Here is an 8783-nt window from a genome sequence, read left to right as displayed (position 1 = left end):
CCTAGGCCCCACTGGAATTGGTTTGGTTATCTGCCCTTAATGCCCAAAAGATGTCAGGGCATTTGAAAGGTATTGAGGGCAAAACCCTGTTCAACAGCCTCCACACCTGTTTTATGGGGCAAATTAAATCTTTCATTTGTGAAGCAGGGACTGGAAGAAGCTAGCAGTCTCCATAGCTGTGCCCTCCACTCTTGCCCTCATCTGGTGCCAGTGTTTCTAGCTCTCCATTCCAGCCCATGACCTTGAGACTAGATGCCTGCCAGATCCCTTCTCTGGCAAGAGCAGCTGTTACTTTTGGCCCATTTAAAGGCCTTTTAGGTTTTAGGAACTCCTCAGTGAGATCATTTTGTTTATCTTTTGAATGTTAGGTGACCAGACCTTTGAAAAATTGATATTCTTTTCCCCCTATAACTATAAACTGGAAACTTCACTCATGTGGGTATGGTGAATTGGAAGACCAGACTTTCTTTCTTCTTAACTTCCCATGTAATCAAAAGAACCTAATGAATTCAAGTTGCCTGTAACATTTTGTGTGTTTCTGAGTTGAAACCAAATTCCCAAACAATCATGTGAACAATAATGAAATTCAGGCAGAAAGGCTCTATTTTCCTGCTGCCAGAAAGGAGACTCTTAGAGAGAACTCCTGGGTTCTACACCCTGTGATTTAAGACGACATAACATTTAGCCCTGATGGACTACATTCTAGCATACAAATTATTTCGAGGACCCTAAAGAAAAGTAATGACTGAATCGAGTTTGGGAATGCAACTTATAGAAATATATAAATTATTTCATGTTAAAAACTACATGGCATCCTCTATGGATTATAGCTTAATTGTGGAGATGATACAATAAAAGAGTCTCTCATACTTTCATATGAGAATTTAGGTACAATAAGCAGAACATCATTATTCCAATTGGAATTTTGCCAGAAACTGGGGATTAAAAACCCTTGGTGTTATGAAAAGTTCCATGGGATGTTTAATGACTAGAAATAGCCAGAAGCTTGGATTTATGGCATCCAAAAATAGTACCCCTAGCAGGATTAGTTCACCCAGGTCATGCTGGGGCACAGTGTGGGAAATAGTCAAAAAAACCATTTATTGAATCATGAACATAATTTCTAGCAGCTCTGGGTTGGAAATGTGTGTTTGAGCACTACTTACCCACTTTTAGCCACTTCTTTGGATGCAGCATCCCACTGGCACTCAATAATTGCATGACAATAAAGAAAATGTCAGGTAGGCTTGAAAGAAAATGACAGTTAGTTCAGAAGAACAAGGACCAAAGTTGTCTTTAAGAGCAGGTGTTTGAGGCAGCTCTAAGGTAATGTGGTTTCGAGGGCAATAAAAAGACACAAAATATCACATTGGTTTGGTTTGCTCGTGCCTACAATTTCAAAATTGAAATTTGTTCTTTTTAATTAATAGGCCCCTAGTGTGTTTATTACTTATACTAGGGATCGTACCCTGGGAGCTTTACCACTGAGCTATATCCCCACTCTTTAATTTTTATTCATTTATTTATTTATTTTATTTTGAGATGGGGATTTGCTAAGTTGCTTGGAGTCTCATTAAGTTGCTGACACTTGTGATTATCTTGTCTCAGCTTCCCTAGTTGCTGAGATTGCAGGCATGTACCACTATGTCCACACTAATTCCTAATTTAAAGCAAATATACTTGAAAGTTTATGTCCATATCTTGACCATCACACAATTAAATAAAATGTCACATGAGCTTCTCACATACTCTATGTTATGGTTTGAATGCAAGGTATTCCTGAAAAACTCATGTGTGAGACAATGCAAAAAGGTTTAGAGATGAAATGGTTGGGTTATCAGAATCTTAACCCTGATGGAATTAACTGAGTGGCAATTGAAGGCAAGTAGGGTGTGGCTGGAGGAGTTGGGTCCCCGGGGGTGTGCCTTTGGAGTATGTATTTCATATCTGGCAAGTGGAGTCTCATCATCATAGGAGTCGCTTCCCTCCACCACACTCTGCAGCCGTGCTATTCTGCTTCACTAAGCCCCAAGGAACGGAACCTGAAACCTCTTAGAAAGGAGAGTTCCTGGAAAGGAAAGGGCAAGGCAAACAAAGACGTTTCCCCAGGCTCACTGTTAGGGACGAACTGGGTCACCTTAAGGGGGAAGGGAAAAAATAACAGAATGAATCAAACAACATTACCCTATGTAAATTTATGATTACACAAATGGTATGCCTTTATGCCATGTACAAACAGAGAAACAACATGTATCCCATTTGTTTACAATAAAAAAAAAAAAAAGATTCCTAACTTCTCAGAATGCTTTTGGAAACAACATCTTCAAAGAGGCAATTGGATAAAATGAGGTCAATGAGGTGGACTCCAGTTCATTCTGATTTGCTTCCTTAGAAGAACAGATTAGAATACAGACAACACAGATTGAGGGGCAACCCTCCCCCCTGAGGACTTGGGAAGAAGAAAACCATCTATAAGCCAGGTAGAGAGTTTGTGGGAGAACCCAACCCTGACTTTGGACTTTTTGCCTCCAGAGTTGTGAGAAAATAGAGTTTGGTTGTTAAAGTCCCCCAGTCTGTGATATTTTGTCATGGAAACCCCAGAAAATTAAAACACTGCATCTTTTTCAGATGGTATATGTCAAGGCTAGTGTCTTTGAGGATGTGTTTTTTTTTTTGTTTTTGTTTTTAATCTGAAATGTTTCTAATATTTCTTGGCTTTCTACCCCCTGGGGAAAAATCCAGTGGTTCAGGTGCATCACCTCAGGTTGATTTTGTAAAGCATGATTTAAATTCAAAGTGCTCTGTAGCCATATCAAATATGGAAAGAAGCGATGATGGGAAAGTTGATCAATAGGTCAAAGTTATAATTAGGTAAGGGTGAGAAGTTCTTGTGTACTATTGCTCAATACGGTGAGTATAGATAACAATTATGTACTATGTATTTCCAAAAACTATAAGAGCTGAATGTGGTGGTACTTGCCTGTAACTCTAGCTACTTGGGAGGCTGAGGCAGGAGGAATGCAAATTTAAGGCCATTTTGGGCAACTTAGTGAGATCCAATCCCAAAATAAAATAAAAATGGCCAGGATGTAGCTCAGTGAGAGTGTTTTCCTATTATGTGCTAGGCCCTGGGTTCCATCCACAGTACTACAAATAAAACCAAATAGCAAAACACAAAAAAAAGTGAGAAAAAAAACGACTAAATGTTCTTACCCTAAAGAATGTAAATGTTTGAAGAAAGAGATATGTGTAACTTTATTTAAAAATTATATGATATATAAATATATTAAAATATCAGGTAACCTTGTTAATATATTCAATTTTTATCATTTTTATCATTTATCAGGCAAAATAAATTGGGGGGTGGGGAGGAGAGAAAGTAAGAGAGAGAGAGAGAGAGAGAGAGAGAGAGAGAGAGAGAGAGAGAGAGAGATTATGAGGAAAAATTAAGATAGGAAGCACTGATTGTCATGCTTACTAGCCTTATTATCAAGATGGAGTCCAAGGAGTGATTGTTAGAAGCCATAGTTGGTGGGCCAACACTCCATATTAAATTTGAGGTGCATGCTTCTTCTCTACTTAGAAATCATGGATAATTTGTCATGATTGGCTCTCTGATGTATTAAGTGAATTTTTTGTGAATTAATTTCAAAATAGGTTTTTGGGACTATGAAAACTTTGGTGTGAAGCAAGCAGTAAAGGGCTTCCTACATTAATATTTTAAAATCAAATGTAAAGTACCCATAATACCAGCGAGTCAGGGTATTCATATTTAAAACCAGTATTAATTGTTAATAACAAAACTGCAGCCTTTCAACAGAATTGTTGATGTGATATTTGTGGAACCCGGGAGTCTTGAGGGCAAGGATAATTTATACTTGCCAAATCACTGAAAGAAAATTCCAACTATGTGGAAATGTAAATATTCAGCATTAGAAAGGATAATTAAGGATAGGGTAAATATTTACCCAGTTCTTTTCTTTAAATTACAAATAAGACTTCTGTGGTTGGTTCAAATTTTCTAATAGAGAATGGGTTAGAAAAAAGCCAGTGTGTATGTGGGGGTAATGTTTTTTCTTTTTGTAACCAAAATATTTAATATAATTCATAGTCATGAAATACAGTCCCCTTTCGTTGTCACCTTAACATTTACTCTGCAATACTTTCTTTTGCGAAGATACTGAGAATGAGATTTAATTTATGTTGCAATAAAAATATCAAAGGTATGATTCTGAATATGAATATAAGATGTAATTTTAGCAGTAAATTAAAGGGCAGATAAATAGAATGTAAACACATTACTAAGAGAAAATCTGCAAAAACAGAAGTATGTAGATATTCAAATGTTCAAGGACTCTTAATTGTCACCATTTTAAAAGAAACTTGCACTAGTATCACAAATATCTGTATTATGAGAGAATCACAATTCTCACAATCACAATTGTGTCTTATGGACTTTTTTAGATAGTTCTTTTCTTTCCTCTTTTCCCTTTCTTTGATCTTTTTCTCATGAAGAAAATTTTTCAAAGGAAATACTCTTGAGAAGGCACTTTCCTTTTTTAATTTAAAACATTTTTTATTGTTTCTTTTTATTTATACGTAATATTAGAATTCATTTTTACATAATAGAAGGCACTTTCTAAATAATATCATTCCACTACTCATGGTCCAGGCAAGAAAGCAGAAACCTTTCTAGGTTTCTCAAACAGAGACAATTTAATACAGGGCTTTGGGTACATAGGTGATAGTAGGGCTGATAAGGTGAAGGCCAGGCAAACCTGAAATTAGAAAAGGTAGGAAGGAAGAGGCATTGTTCTCATAACTCAGAAATGAGAACCACATTAGGGACACTAGAACCCAGCAGGGGACTTTCCACTACAGCTGTGACTATTAAGGAGGGCCTCTCCAGTGGGAGCCAGAATCAAAGAAAAGATAGAGATATTGCCAGGGATGATGAGCAGATGATGAGCAGAAAACGAAGCCTGACTCCTCCCTCTTTTTCTCCTCCCAGGATTCTGTTGGTAACTCCCCTTGACCAAACCCACCAAGCCCAGTTGGCAGAGGTGCCTGGGAAATGTAGTTCCCAGAAACGTGGAGTAGATAAAGGATGGGTAAGTGACTTGCACTCACAAAACAGAATTGCTTTTGCTAGTCTGTGTATCTCTTTTTTTAGTTCAATTTTGTTCCCTCAAGGCCAAGGTGCACTGAAAATAACTTTGGGACCTTATAAAAATTGTGGATTTTGCTTTGTTTTGTTTTTCTATGAGATATTCAAGGACACAGTTAAAGTACACCTGGACTTAAAGGTAGAAATTCACTGAACACTCATGTAGTAGCAGAAATAGGGGAAACAGAAGCCAAGGAAGCCAAAGTGCTACCTGTTGCTCACATTTGAGCTTCAGACCCAGACTCTGAATATTCTTTAGAACATCAGATTCCAACTTGTTACATGACATTTCAACTTTAGCAATTTTGTACTAATGAACTCCTTTATTTCTGCCTGTCTCATTAGGACACTCCATGCTTTCCAGAAATGCAAGTGAAGTTTAATAGAGATAAAGCCATTCCACTGGTGCTGCTATGATCAAGAAGCTACAATCAATCTTGTTTTCTTCAAGCATGTCATAAAAAGGCCCTTTCCTTCTGATTAGCATTCTTGAACACAGTACAAGCTGATGACTTGCTTGAAGTCATTCACTGTAGGGATACAGCACCTACTGCACGTGATAAAACGACATAAGGCATATGAACTGCTCATTACAATCTAATTAGTTTGGGCTTTTCATTTCATTTTATGTCCTGAATTGAGCCTGATTCAATATGATTCCGAGCTGGAGTTCATCACGACTTCTCCCTGGCATGCAAGTTCATGGTGTTTGCTTGCTAGAGTCCGTGGTTGTGGAAATTGTTCCTCTTTTCTCCCTCCCCACCTCTCGTTTTTGGGGAACTGGTTAGCTAGAAGGTCATTAATACAAAAAAATTGAAGCCTTTGCTGTTATGTTTTCTTGTGTGTGAGATTTCGATTTGACTTAGCACACAACACAGTCGAAGTATTTCAGGAAGGTTTGGCCGTTATGACAAGTCAATTTACCTGTTTTGGAGGCTTGTATCCCTAAAATGCCATAAAAAGAAATAGTTCTAGACTTTGGAATATGTTCCGAAGACAAAGAAGGGAAATATGGGTGACTTTGCTAGCAAACTTAGTTGCCCTGGAGGCTTCTTAAAAGCAGGATGTCTTCCATTCTTTGACTGTTCCCCAAAACAATGTCTGAATCTTAAACTAGCAGGTAGACTACTAAGTGTTGATGTATTCAAATTCAGTGTTTTAGAGTTTGTAGGAAAGGATGATTGGGGACTTTTTTTTTTTTTTTGAAGACATACAATCTCTGTTGTGCCTGTCTTTATTTTTGGCACAGTGGTCCAGACATCTGCTTTTTTACCTCTTCACAGGAAGGCTATAAGTATTGACCAGACTTAGTCACTCTTTTTTTTTTTCAAAGTTGAGAAACCATTGAGTATGGGTAATGTTAATGCAAAATACTAATAAGCATATGTTGCTGCTCACATGAGTTTTAAAATTTTGTTGTATTATCTGGAAAGCAAAGATTATTTCATATTCACCTCATAAAATAAGTTAGGTTTTTGTCAAAACATGGTCCCTTGGTTCCATGTCCTATATATGAGGCCATCTCATAGTGAGGTCTTCTGGGAATTGATTAATAAAGTAATTTTTGATAAAATATATTTCTTTGCATTGTTATGTTCACTCTGCAAATAATAAGAAAATAATCACTCATAGCAATGAACAAATTTAGATGATGTATGTATCCTTCAAAAAGTATATACTCACCATATTCTTTCTCTTTGATCTGGAGCAAACTAATTTATTCAGATTTCTGCTCTAAATAACATCATGAAACTTTAAGTGGCCTTGTTGATTATTACTAGATCATGTTTGTTCTGTCCCTAAAATATTTCTTTTATGATAGAGGTATTTTTAAAATTTAATTCAATTTTCATTTTCTAACAGATGATCATTATGGGTTACCAATGACTGAGATTTATTGTTAATTGAATATTTCGAAACTACTTCATAAACCTTTTCCCCTCCTTCCAAAATCCAAAGATATGGTAACATTTATTATTATTATTATTATTCACTGACCCACTTGCTAGGGACACTAAGTGAATATCTGCTTTATTTATTTAGGTGTTACATCCTAACTGTGGTTATTCCTGCAATAATTTGTTGAAAGCTTGTGGTTGGGTGGTATGTAACCTTTAATTCAGCTATTGTTAGCACTTTTGTATGCCAGAGAGAGGTTCTGAAATTTTCAGTAGGCCATGGAACTCTTAATAGGGAATCTTAATTGTTCCCTTAGTACTCGAGAGCCATCATGACATCTGAGTTACATACATTTCTTATGTATAACCTTCAGCTCAACATTGAAGGAAGGCATTTGTTCCACATAAGAGGAAGTGAGAGTATTTTTTTTTTTTTTTTTTTTTACTTACACTGTTAAGGATTCTTAAGGGATTGGTCTTGGTTAATTAGCAATTAGTAAAATGAGTATCAAGCTCCTGATAAAATATTGTTAGGGAAATTGGGAAACAGAAGGTTACCCAAGCCACTAACCCAATCTTTGGGGAAGAAGAGGAGGTAGGAAGAGAGGGAATCAAGGAGCCAGAGGTTCCCACAGCAGTGTCTGCTGCTGTAGCCATGTCCTCTAGCACATTATCTAAGACATTCTCTTTTCTGCCCTGAAGCGCAGTTCTGAGGCTCATGAGACTAGAATGAACTCAGAAATTATGACTTGATTAAAGACTACTGAGATGTTCATATTGGAAGTAGAAAATGATATTATGAAAATTGATGTCCTCTTTGTTTATCGAGGCAGTGTGATTAACTCACCATCATTTGCATTTGAGCTGATGGCAGGTTTGGGCTATCTACACCCCAGGGAAAGGCCACAAGCAAGCCAGGCAGCTGTATGTAAGGGGTGATATCCATGCAGTGAGAGAGAGCCTAGCTACCTGGCTAACATGGAGTCAGAGCCAGTGACCCTGGCACCCCTAGTGTGATGAGCATGACCAAGGTTTTGAGTTATTCAGTGTGTCTTCATCATGTGCTCAGGGATAAGCATGTAATCTTTATCAAACTTAGATCCACAGAGTTGAAGAAAAGAAAAAGAAAGTAGAATAAAATCCTTGAAAGGATTTCAAGGATTCATCCCAGAGAATATGCTTTGAGGATACAGAGATTTTTATCTCTTACCATATAATACTTCTTTTTATTGACTTTGTTGAAGTAGAATATCGCTTCTTTAAATGTGTTGCCCACGCTTTCTTCCATGAGACTGAATTCAGGGACCTTGAGAAGTGAGGTGAGTTAGGCAGCACTTTATGGCTTAATGACTGATAAATGGCTTATGCATTTTCTTTAGTTGTTTCTCTCAGACATTTATTGACCTCACTTTGATTAAATTTATTCAATATAATGATATCTGCAATTGGCATGCTATGCCAGATTATATGGGATATCAAATGGAGACAACTTTTATATCAAATTATTCATTATCATCTTAATTCTAATGCAGTGGCAGGTGTGTGTAAGAGGCATGTGTGGCTTGGCATCCTGAACCCTATAACTTATTGATATCTTAATTATTTAACCTTCATGCTAGTCAACTCTCCTTGTCTATGAAATGGGAATCATTTACCTTTGTCTAAGTCTTGCCATACAGACTTAATAAAATAATGCATGCAAAATACAGAGCAAACCA

The sequence above is a fragment of the Sciurus vulgaris genome (genome assembly GCF_902686455.1).
Source record: "Sciurus vulgaris genome assembly, chromosome: 3".
Lineage (NCBI taxonomy): Eukaryota > Metazoa > Chordata > Mammalia > Rodentia > Sciuridae > Sciurus > Sciurus vulgaris.
The sequence above is the reverse complement of the archived record's forward strand: the minus strand, read 5'-3'. Positions refer to the sequence as shown.